Raw genomic sequence first — 12,953 nt, forward strand, 5'->3', positions numbered from 1 at the left:
CCTCCCTCCCTCTCCCTCTCCCTCCCCCTCTGTCCCTCCCTCCCTCTCCCTCTTCCTCTGTCCTTCCTCTCTCTGCCTTTGAATTCTTCTGCTTGTCCTCACACTAACTTTGACAATATGTTCTAAGCTTCTGCCTCCTTCTTATTTTCTGGCATATGCCAGAATCCCAGCCCCCTAAGAAGCAGGCTCACTGGAAAGTGAATCAGGAAGGTCAACAAACAGCAAAAGTTTCTTAATCCCCCAGGTTTAAGTTGGGTCTTCCAACCTCAAATAATTCCATTTAAGGTAGATTGTTCTACCTCATATGATCCAGTAACTAAAAGCTCACATGTGTGCCCAGTGACTTGGATTTTAATTAATTCCAGAAGTAGTGAGGTTGACAACCAAGAGTATCTACCACAAGGCAAAGCACCCATACACATAAAATAAAAAATACACAATTTCTAAATTAAAGAGGAAAATGAATCATTGCTGAGGATTGATTTAGGAGGTTGAAAGGATCAAGCCCAGTTAAGTTCCTGGAAGACTGACGAGGTAGGAGTGTGGTCTTCAGAGAGACTTGCAGCTGTGGCAGCCAAAGAGCCAGGAGAGAAATATAAAACACCTCCATCTCCCACTAAGTTGGATGGGAGCTGATAGTCCTGAGATGAGAGAAAAAAAAAGTTCCACAACTCTAACCCCGATTTGAAGCAAGCTTTAATTAAATACCAGCCAGGGAGATGGGCTTTTGCCAGGTCCATCCAGTCAGAGGCAAGCCTACATCCTGAGGTATTTCCTTCATACCTGTAGTCAAGCACGTCCAGTGTTGACAGGTCAAACACAAAACAAATAGGAACGTATTCTTAACTCTAACTGCAAACAGAACTGGTGACCTGCAAGGTATGTGTTTCCTGTTTTGGTCTCACGATCCCCTCTTGAGTTGTATCCTGAGTTAAATCCTTGAATCTGTGAAGGATACCTGTTCATATTTGGACCTAACAATCATCAGCTTAATGGTACCCAGAAACAGAGAGGGTCAAAGCCTTCTCATGGCTGACATCAGAGTTACTATCTATAGGAACCCAGAAATGGACAGGACAACAGTGAGTAAATCATCTCAGGTCCCCTTTTGGCAAAGTTTCTTTGAGTACAACCATATACAAGTGGTTTGTATAACAACAACAATCAATCTCTCTCCTTCTCTCTCCCTCTCCCTCCTCCCTCTCTCTCCCCCTCTCCTTCACTCTCCCCCCACCCCCTTTCCCTTTCCCTCCTCCCTCCTTCCTCTCTCTCCCTTCTCCCCCACTCTCCCTCTCTCTTTCCCTCTCCCTCCCTCTCCCCCTCTCCCTCCTCCCTCTTTCTCCCCCTCTTTCTCCCCCTCTCTCCCCCTTTCCCCCACTCTCCCTCTCCCTCTTTCTCTCTCTATCTTTGGTTTTTCGAGACAGGGTTTCTCTGTATAGCCTCTGTAGACCAGGCTGGCCTCGAACTCAGAAATCTGCCTGTCTCTGTCTCCCAAGTGCTGGGATTAAAGACGTACCCACCACTGCCCTGCAACAATTTTCTCTTAAAGTTGTATAACATCTGCTTGTTCTGAATAAAGCAGGCCAGGTCCCCTATCATTGTAGAACCATTTTAGTTAATGAATCAACCTGTTAATAGACCTGGGCCCACTTTTTGGTATCCTAGTTGACACTCTAGGTAGCCATTTTGACTCCTGTGCCAGGGAGTTTCCTTTTGATCTAACATTCCAGCAGGTTGGAGATCAAGGAATGGTGGACTCTTATGTAACTACTTCCTATTGAAACTAGGATGTCCTTGTGAGGGCCCAAGAAGGCTGGAATGCTAGTCAAAGGTCGTGGGAGGAATTCAGGCAATATGGCATTCATCAGAAGCATCAGGGTCAGGTGAAGGGACCCATGAAAGGTCAGGGAGCAATGACATCAGCTTTCAGCAAATCCAGAGCTCAGCAGCTTGCAGGGTGCAGGTGATCTCTGGATGGTGTCTCTCAGCCAAGTGGAGGTCAGTAGAGACCTCGTAGACTAGGGACAGAAAGTTTAGGAACTAAAGGAAAACCTCACATTTTGGAACTTTCAGGCCTGTAGTCCTAATAATTGGAGGGCAGGAATCTCAAGACCAGGAGAGAGAGACAGACAGAGAGAAAGGGAGAGAGAGAGTGAGGTCCCATCCTCAAGAATAGACATGTGAGGAAACGTAGGTTGTATTCATCTGGAATCCGTTTGACCTGTGACAGGTGGACCCGAGTTTTATGACTCCCTCGATTTCCTGAAGATTACATGAACTTTTTAATTTACAAAAGAGATAAAAGTTTTAGTTTGGTGATTTCTGATACTTCAGAGCTGCCTCCCACTAGCCATCCATTGCTTTTGCCTGAGACAGAGCCCCTTAAACGCATCACTGCTCAGGACTCCTCCCACACCCACCACGCCCCCAAGATCTCCATTTCTGGTGCTCAGAGAGAACTGAAGCATTGGTGGCTGGCTTTGTCTATTCCTTGTGGTTCCCAGAGCCCTCCATGGCCTCATGCGTGCCCTGCCTCTGGTCTTCTTCCCAGTTTTTGTCCAGGCCAAATGCAAACCTCCCTTCAAAACATCTGCTTTAAGTGGCCATTCGAGTCTTGACTATAGTTTCCAACCCTGTCTATCAGATGGCCACCAACGCATTACCAACTCCACATAATCTTTAAAATGATAACAGTAACCTGGGTATTGTCTGGAAGGCAAGGGCAATCAGACATAGAGATGTTGGGTCAATTGTTCAAGATCAGAGAAAATGGCTGGTAGCTCCAGGGGCACAGTCCCTACGTTCCAGTGTTAGTCCTGGGCATCCACAGTGAAGGCCATGCTCTGTTCTCTTTCCAGGGCATGCAGGATGGAATGCAGGCTGAATAAGGTCCATTTTCAGTCATGAGTGGCTTCCCCTACAGGAGCACACGGTAGCCAATGTGGATAGTAATAAGAGGGTTAAGAACTAAGAGCCCAGGAAAAACCCAACTTTGGCCCCTGTGCCATTGGATAGGATGCTGGCTTTGATGTCCCTGATCCCCAAAGCAAACCAGCTTTGAGCCATAGTGTTAAGAAAGGCACACACACCGGAGAACTACATGGAACACATGTATGACATGTAACTACATGAAATATGACAGTTTTGTATAAATGCTAAAAAAAAAAAAAATTGGCTCAGAGAAGAGCCTCCATGGTTCCTATGCTTCTTCCTACCTTCAAAAGTCCTTCATCTCAGAGATCTGGGACAATGGCAGACTTGACTGGGGCGTGGGCCGTGGTGGGGATACTCTGTGCGTGCGTGCGTGCGTGTGTGTGTGTGTGTGTGTGTGTGTGTGTGTGTGTTATCCGAAGGTTTATCTGTTGAGGCATGGCCCTCATGTTGGGAAGAGGTGGGATAAGAGGAGAGTGAGTAGTTCTTAGGGAGAATGATTCTCAGAGCATGTCCCAAGATTGAGAGCTGAGAAGAAACAAAACTGACCCCTCCCTACATTCCAGCTTCCTGTTGTGGCATGTGATTGTCCTATATGGTTCTACATTGTGATGCCGTCTGCTTTGAGACACTCACCAAAGCCAAGCCAATGTAAGCACCATGCCCTTGAATTTCCAAACTATAAGCACAATAAAGTTCACAAGGACCAGCTTTCTCCAGACAGAAATAAGAATTGGAGGGGCCAGGATTTCTTGAGTGTATAAACAGTCGCTGTGGAAGAAGTATCTGGGAAACTCTCATTGTTAAAGAAGGGAGTGTGTATTAGGGCTATCTAGAGCAATGGTTCCCAACCTGTGGTTCATGTCCCCTTTGGGGGTTGAATGACCCTTTCACAGGGGTTGCCTAAAATCATCAAAAAACACATATACTTACACTATGATTCATAGCAGCAGCAAAATCACAGTTATGATGGAGCAACAAAAATAATTTTCTGGTTACAGGGGTCACCACAACATGAGGAACTGTATCAAGGGGGTTGGGGGACAGCATTAAGAATGTCGAGAACCACTGCTCTAGAAGAACAGAACTTATAGAATGAATTTACCTATATATATATGTATATATATATATATATACACATATATGTGTGTGTATGTATGTATATATATATATATATATATATACATACATACACACAAACAAACAATAAATGGGCATTAATTATGCTTAACATAACATGACTACTCCACATACAATAGTGCATGCATTATAAGTTTTTTGGTTTTTGGTTTTTGTTTTTATTTTTTTCCAGACAGGGTTTCTCTGTGTAGTCCTGGCTGTCCTGGAACTCACTCTGTAGCCCAGGCTGGCCTCAAATTCAGAAATCCTCCTGCCTCTGCCTCCCAAGTGCTGGGATTAAAGGCATGCGCCACCACCACCCGGCGCATTATAAGTTTTGAATAGGTGGCAATGTCCCTTGAAGGAGATAGTCTTTCATTATCTCAAACTTATGTGATAAGCACTGATGTTCTTGTAATTGATATTACATTACATGATAAAGAAACCAAGGAACAAAACCAAATTATAATGATTATAATCTTCATTTCTGCAGCTGGTCATATGACCTTAGCTGGTATTTATAACTACCTTCTACTGCTGTGAAGGCTATTCCTGGTTATCAACTTGACTACATCTGAAATGAACTACAATCCAGAAATTCAGGGCATACCTGTTATCCAGATCTTTTTTTGTTGTTTTAAAGATTTATTTATTGTTATATGTAAGTACATTGTAGCTGTCTTCAGACACACCAGAAGAGGGCACCAGATCTCATTACAGATGGTTGTGAGCCACCATGTGGTTGCTGGGATTTGAACTCAGGACCTTTGGAAAAGCAGTCAGTGCTCTTAACCACTGAGCCATCTCTCCAGCCCTGTTATCCAGATCTTGAGGCAGAAAGACACAGGTTTCTGACCTGGATCTTGACATGGAGATCTTAAGGAATAGTGGCCATGAAAAGCTTAGGGCCCAGGCAAGGTAGTACATGCTTTTAATCCCAGGAGACTGAGGCAAGCAGATCTCTGAGTTCAATGTCAACCTAGAACAAAGCAAGTTCCAGATCCAGGCGTGGTGGTACACACCTGGTGTGTGGAGTTGGTAGTACCCACTCTAACGAGGCCACACTTCCTAATGGTGCCACATCCTGGGCCAAGCATAAGAAACCATCACAACTAACTATTCTGTATTTCCTCCAGAGATACAATACTGGTTTTGATTCACTATTTTTCCTGGCAAAGGCAACTCTTCCATTTAACCTTTCCAACCAAAATAGTCCTCACCACACAGATCAGGGAGCCCAATGCGAGAACATTGTCAGCTTCTCGGTATATCTTTCCTAAGTATACATTCTGGAACTTGGAAAATAACCACAGGATGGGTTTAGAGACCCAGTAATGTGAATTGGACTTCAGCCAAAACTCCATTAACCATTTGACCTCCATAAGCCTCTGTTTAACTGGAAGACCACAAGACTTCTTGGGATCTCCCAGAATCAATGTCAGTTCAGAACTATAGACCCTGGGAAGTCTGATTGTTTCCTATCCCCCAGTGTACATCACCCTTGTAAAAGGTTGTAGGTCAGTACAAGGAAGGACTGGAGAAAGGCTAACAGTTCAACTCACAGGCATTGTATTAAGATCCTTCCTCAGGGTCCTGGCTTCCCCTTTGCTCAACCAGCTTTGGGTCTACAAACTGTCTCAAGTCTGGAAACTGGTTCATGGGCTGAGATTACCTTTTTCCATGATCCAGTAGAACCTTTCATTCATTTGCGAATTATTCTACTCAAGCAAACATGCAGTAGCATTGTTATCTATGCCATGCCAGGCACTACAATACGGCTGTGACAGGCTTGACCATGCCAGGCACTACAATACGGCTGTGACAGGCTTGACCATGCCAGGCACTGCGATACGGCTGTGACAGGCTTGACCATGCTGTTGTTTAGAGGAATATGAGAGACTTTGGAACTTTTGCCTAGTGGTTGGACACTTTAAGTGGGGCTTAATGGGCCATCCTTGTAGGAGCACAGGAGGCAGTGCTGAGGGTGATTTCACTTACAGGGGTTCAGCTCAAGAGGTTTCAGAGGGGAAAGAATATTAGTAAGCTGTCTACATATCGCTCTTGTGATGTTTTGACAAAGAATGTGGCTGTTTTCTGCCCTTGTCCAAAAAAAATCTATCTGAGGCTAAATTAAAGAGTTTTAGATGAATGGTGCTGGCAGAGGAGATTTCAAGCCAGCCCAGTATTGACTGTGTTGTGTGGTTACTAATAATCACTTTTATGCAGATCTATAATGAAAGGGAGCAAGCTGAACAAAATGAAATACAAAATATATAGTGGGGGAGGAGAACATCAGTAAGTGTAATAGAGCTATGTTTGTGCACATTGTCGAGAGCTCTATGGACTAGGTGGGCTTTGGCAAAATCCTAGGTTCCTGATTAAGGTTGACTGTAATTATTGAATATCAGTTGACTTTCAAAGTTCTCTCTCTTTCCCTCTCCCTCCTCTCTTCCCTTCCCCCTCTCTCTCCCACTTCCCCTCTCCCTCTCCCTCTGAGACAGGGTTTTTCTGTGTTAGTCTGGCTATCCTAAATTTGCTCTGTAGACCTGGCTGGCCTTGAATACAGAGATCCTCCTGCCACTGCCCCCTGCCAAGTGCTGGGATTAAAAGTATACACCGGGGCTGCAGAGATGGCTGAGAGGTTAAGAGCACTGCCTGCTCTTCCAGAAGTCCTGAGTTCAATTCCCAGCATTTACACAGTGGCTCACAAATCATCTGTAATGGGATCTGATGCCCTTTTCTGGCTTGTCGGCAGAAAAAAAAAAAAAAGCTGTATACATAATAAGTAAATGTAAGGGAAAAAAGAGAAAAAAAGAAAAGAAACCAACAAAAATACTATTGGGAGCTGGAGAGATGGCTCAGCAGGTAAGAGCACTGACTGCTCTTCCAGAGGTCCTGAGTTCAACTCCCAGCAACCACATGGTGGCTTAAAACCATCTATAATGGGGTAGGATGCCCTCTTCTGGTGTGTCTGAAGACAGCTACAGTGTACTCATATACATAAAATAAATAGTTCTTTTTTAAAAAGTATATACCACCACACCCGGCTCTCAAAGCATTTTTAGAAGTGTTAGGAGAAGCAGGGGGATTGTACCTTCTTGTCTAATGTACAGAAAAAAGCAAAATAGTCCTGTGGGGATGTAAGAGGGAAGTCATCCTAGAGAAAATGCTGTGAACTGGATGTGGCTGTCAGGACAGGGCTTGTGTAGCCTGCGTTACTGTCCTGTAATTTGGAAGGCAGAAGAGTGTCCGATGGATAAGGGGAGGATTAGAGAAGAGGTGCCAAGGCACAGAGGTATGAGACTTGTGCCTTCATACACACTGGGTTCAAGGAACCTTCTACAAATCGTATGAGGCCCACAAAGAGGAGCACGGAGTTAGTTCCAGGGCAGAAAGGCATGTTCTGGGTGAAGATGTTCAGCCCGACGGACGATCTAATCCTTAGCATCAAACCCAGAAGGGAATCTTCCCACAGGGCCTGTGTTTACATAGTCAGTCACTGTGTCACTTACAAACGGGGCCTGTGTACACACACTCAGTCACTGTGTCACTTACAACTGAATATTGGAGGCTCAGAGATTGCTCTATGGGTATGGATATGCAAGTGTGAGGTCCTAAGCCTGGATCCCTAGGACCCAGCAATATCAAGACGTCTGTAATCTCAAGGCTCCTGTGAGGAGATGGGAGGCAGAGAGGGAGAGAGAAAGAGAGACAGACAGACAGACAGAGACAGAGACAGACACAGAGACAGAGACAGAGACAGAGAGAGGGAGAGAGAGAGGAAGAAAGGGACAGACAGACAGAGAGAGAGAGAGAGAGAGAGAGAGAGCCCATCTCCAGAAGCCCCTGGGCCAGCCAGCCTGGAGTAAGTAATAGAAATCAAGAGAATGCTTCTCAAACAGAGTGAACATCAAGGACACTTGTAGGTCCCTTCTGACCTCCACCTGCATGCCATGTAGTACTTCCAGCTAAATAAAAAATATGCAACATTTAAAGCTGGTTGTGGAGCGAGGCTCACATCTGTACAGCCAGCATTCAAGATCCCAAGGCAGGAGAATTGTCAGAAGTTCCCTACCATGCCAAAATAGTAAGCCAAAATAAATCAAATAATAAATTTACATTCATAAGAAACAAGATTCCATAATTCCATGGTACCTATGGTCAGGTAGCTGTTTAGAAATGTCTGGAAGGATATGCTACAGAAAGGAAAGGCACTCGGGTAGGTCAGGCACCCTCAGCGCTAACAACACCCGCTCTAGCTTGGTGGTGCTGCCCCCTGGTGGCCTTGGCAGGACTGGTGTCTTAGGGTTTCTATTGCTTTGGGAAAGCTGTGTGACCAAAAAACAACTTGGGAAGGAAAGATTTTATTTCTTCATGTCTTGCAGTCTTATCATCCGGGGAAATCAGAACAGGAACTCAAGGCAGGAGCCTAGAGGTAGGGACTGACGCAGATTGTGGAGCAGCGCTGTTACTGGCTTGCTCTTCATGGCTGCTCATGGCTCCTCATGGCTGCTCATGGCTGCTCATGGCTGCTCATGGCTGCTCATGGCTGCTCATGGCTCTTCATGGCTGCTCATGGCTCTTCATGGCTGCTCATGGCTCTTCATGGCTGCTCATGGCTCCTCATGGCTGCTCATGGCTGCTCATGGCTCCTCATGGCTGCTCATGGCTGCTCATGGCTGCTCATGGCTCTTCATGGCTGCTCATGGCTGCTCATGGCTGCTCATGGCTGCTCATGGCTCTTCATGGCTGCTCATGGCTGCTCATGGCTGCTCATGGCTGCTCATGGCTGCTCATGGTTGCTCATGGCTGCTCATGGCTCTTCATGGCTGCTCATGGCTGCTCATGGCTGCTCATGGCTCCTCATGGCTCCTCATGGCTGCTCATGGCTGCTCATGGCTGCTCATGGCTGCTCATGGCTGCTCATGGCTCTTCATGGCTGCTCATGGCTGCTCATGGCTCCTCATGGCTGCTCATGGCTGCTCATAGCTGCTCATGGCTCCTCATGGCTCCTCATGGCTGCTCATGGCTGCTCAGCTGTCTTTTCCTTCTTCTTTCCTTCCTTCCTTTCCTTTTAAAATTTAATCTTCTCTCATATATTATATCCTAACTGCAGTTTTTTCTCCCTTCTCTCTTCCCAGTCCCTCCCCCAATCTCCCCTCTCCCCCAGATCTCCTCCTCAAATTTCCCTTTAGAAAAGAGCAGGCCTCCCAGTGATATCAACCAAACATGTCCTAATAAGTTACGATAAGACCAGGCACAAACCCTCACACCAAACCAGCTTGCTTTACTAGCAGCATCCAGGACTGCCATGGTGCCCAGGAAGGCCAGTGCCCACAGTGCCCATAGTGCCCACAGTGCCCACAGTGCCCACAGTGAGCTGTGCTTTCCCACATTAATCACCAATCAAGGGAATGTACCCAGGCTGGTCCACAGACAAATCTGGTGACAGAGTTTTCTCAGCTGAGGTTCACTCTTCCAAAAGGGTTCTAGTTTGTCTCCAGGTGACATAAAATTAGCCACCACAATTGTCAGCTTGATACACAAACACATTGGTATTCGACTAGAACCTTCCCTTTCTCATTTGTCTCCAAGATGGCTTGTTAATATTGTGTTAGTACTGTAATAATTGTAACAACATGTTAGTACTCTAATAAAGCACAAAGAACTTTAAAAGTACTACAGTCAGCCGGGTGGTGGTGGCACACGCCTTTAACCCCAGCACTTGGAGGCAGAAGCAGGCAGATTTCTGAGTTCGAGGCCAGCCTGGTCTACAGAGTGAGTTCTAGGACAGCCAGGGCTACACAGAGAAACCCGATCTCGAAAAAACCAAACAAAACAAAAGTACTATGATCTTTAAAAGTTCAGACTCTTTAAAACAGCTGAAATCTCGCCCAAAGTTTAAGCCTCCCTAAAATATCCAAAGTCTTTCTAAAACTCTCATTCTCTCAACTGTGGGCTCCTGTAAAATTAGACAAACAAACAAGTTAAATAGGCAGGCATGGTAGCATATTCTTTTAATCCCAGCACTTGGGAGGCAGAAGCTCGTAGATCTCTGAGTTCAAGGCCAGCCTGGAAACACTGTCACAAAATGATGATGATGGTGATGGTGGTGATGATGGTGATGGTGATGATAGTGATGGTGGTGGTGATGGTGATGGTGGTGGTGATGATAGTGATGGTGGTGGTGATGATGGTCATGTGCCACAGGCCGATCTGGGCCTCCCTCAACCCGCAGGAGAAACGGGGGTCTTAGTCAGGTCGACAAGGCGTAGGCGAAGAAATGATGGTAGAGATGACACATGAAGTACAGGATCTGAATGTATTTCTTAGAAATGGCATCAGACTTTTACAGTTATTGTAAAAGAGAGATGGTAAATCTGGCAGCTCAGCAGTTAAGGTACATCTGAGGCTATCTAAAATACACTGGGTCTAAAGCAGTAGCTATCTCCTCTGAACTGGTGTTGCATCCCCCGGGCCCAAATGCTCTGGGCCTGGGGGACTGCGGATTGCATGAGTCTGAGTCCTAATCCGTCTAAGTTCTAGTGCGAGTCCATAGTGCTAGTCCTGCGTGCGAGTCCAAGTCCTTGTCCTTATACAAAGTGACAAGCAGGCTTAAGTAGCATACAGCAAGCAGGGCAGATGACAAGAGTCATATAGGCAGGTGACAGTCACATCAAGGTCAGTGATCTTACTGACCAAGACCAAGTATCCAGTTGTGAAGCAGGCAGAAGAGCAATGGTGTCCTCCCCGCTGGGGCTAATTTGGTATTCCTATTTTAATTCTCTGGTTTTGCTGGAGGCAATGACTAGGATTCTGACCTAACACTTCTAGCTAATGTCCTTGAGTGGAAGCCCTTCATTACTCTCTAGTATGCAAAACATTTCTAACTGCCTTAAGGAATGTACTTGACCTCTGTTGCTAGCTCTGGTGAGGCAGATTCCTTGAGAGAAATTCCAAGTTATGGACAGCTTGGTATTAAACTAGGATAGGTTGGTAACATTGGGTTGGCCAGGAAACAATGTCCAATCTTAGCCATTTACAAATCATTTCTTGGGGTACCTTTATGCCTAATTATGAGGGCGTGTTGACAATTGGAAAGACTGATCTGGAACACGTCTGAGTTAGAAGATACCAGCAACTGTCTGAATATCCGGAGGCACAGGACTCTTTTTGGACCCTTATTACCTCTTATCCTTAATCAGGATTTTATCCCCTATATTTTAGATGTGACTGGAGTAGTAGTGTGCGTGGCAGTCATGGTATGGTGGTAATAAAGAGGAGGAGGAGGAAGAGGAGAAGAAGGTAAATTCTTACTCTAAGAAGGAAAAACCAGGACACAGTTATATTTAAATAAAAACAAAACTAAAGTCCAGCATAAAGATCAGGGTATGACACCATGTCTCACAATATTCTGGACTCCAAAGAGCTTACCTCCAGTCAAGCCAGCTCCAGTCCACAGCTACTGCTGTCCTTGGAGGTCATCCCATTGTTCTGACATCTCCAAAATGTTCAAGTCTTTTCTGTACCTGGCCTGCACCTTCACCAATAGCCTCCCCAAGCCTCTGCTCAGGGACTCCAGCCCTGACACACAGTGCCAAGCTGCAGTTGCTCTCCAGGACCTCCTTCTGTCTTCAAAACTAACACCACCTTGACCTTTCCTACTTTCTGCTGTCAGCATAAGCTGCAGCCCTGGCCACCAGAGGACCGCAGCTTCTGTGTGCAGCACCAAGGAAACACTTCCCAGAAGATTTTCTTTCTCAATTAATCTTTTCTCTTCTTTTTTTTTTAAGATTTGTTTATTTATTTTATGTGTATGAGTACACTGTAGCTGTACAGATGGCCGTGAGCCATCTTGTGGCTGCTGGGAATTGAGCTCCGGCCCACTTGCTCTGCCCTGCTGGCTCTGGCGTAATTCACTGTAGCTGTCTTCAGACGCACCAGAACAGGTGGTTGTGAGCCATCATGTGGTTGCTGGGATCTGAACTCAGGACCTTTGGAAGAGTAGTCAGTGCTCTTTCTTACCCGCTGAGCCATTTTGCCAGCCCAGTCTTTTCTCTTCTTAATCACAGCTGACTTTTCAGCCCTAGATCACCAGCATCCATTGTCCCAGCAAAACCAAGGTTTCACTTTTAATTGCTTTTAACTCAAAATATTTTGGTAGTGACCCAATGGTCCTTGGAGGACTTTCAGACTTCCTTCTGAAGCTCCATGAGCCATCCCACCATTATCTATATTGCTCTCAATGGCCTTCTAATGTCCCACAGAGCTGGAGTCCTGAGCACACACCAGTTTTTCCAGCTCAAAGTTCAAATGTTTCCATAATCCTCCCCCAAGCACGCAGTAGGGCTATCACAACAGTACCCCAAAACTTGGTACCAATTTCTGTCTTGGTTGAGGTTTCTATTGCTTTGATAAAACACAAATAAACTGTCGCGACCACCCTCAACCAGCAAGAATGACGCAACACACACTCGAGCTCTTCTCATGCAGTTTACTCAGGAACCTTTGAACAATCTTCTGACCCCGGGGAGAGCCAACCCACAGGCTAAATACTGTATGGACAGCCACCCAAGTAAAGCCACGTGGCACTATCTTACAGGCCCACACAGCGGAAGCAAGCCAGTTGACTCAGCCCATAGCCAAGTAAGGACTTGTTTACTTCGAGAGCACTCGCTGTTGGGCTGGCAGAAGGCAGAAGCCGGCACAATCTTTGGAGTGCGGTGCATCGCAGCTCTCTACAGTTCCCCCTTTTTGTTTTAGAAAGTGTTGGTAGGAGTCTCTGGAAAGGTTTCGTAACCCCCAAATCCAGGGATCTCACAGCGGGTCTGAGCCTGTTGGAGGGTGGTGCTCAAACTCTTACCCGTCTCTGGGTCAGCCTCCCCACTCGGGGCTGCCCTGTC

This window comes from Mastomys coucha, unplaced genomic scaffold (genome assembly GCF_008632895.1).
Source record: "Mastomys coucha isolate ucsf_1 unplaced genomic scaffold, UCSF_Mcou_1 pScaffold6, whole genome shotgun sequence".
NCBI lineage: Eukaryota > Metazoa > Chordata > Mammalia > Rodentia > Muridae > Mastomys > Mastomys coucha.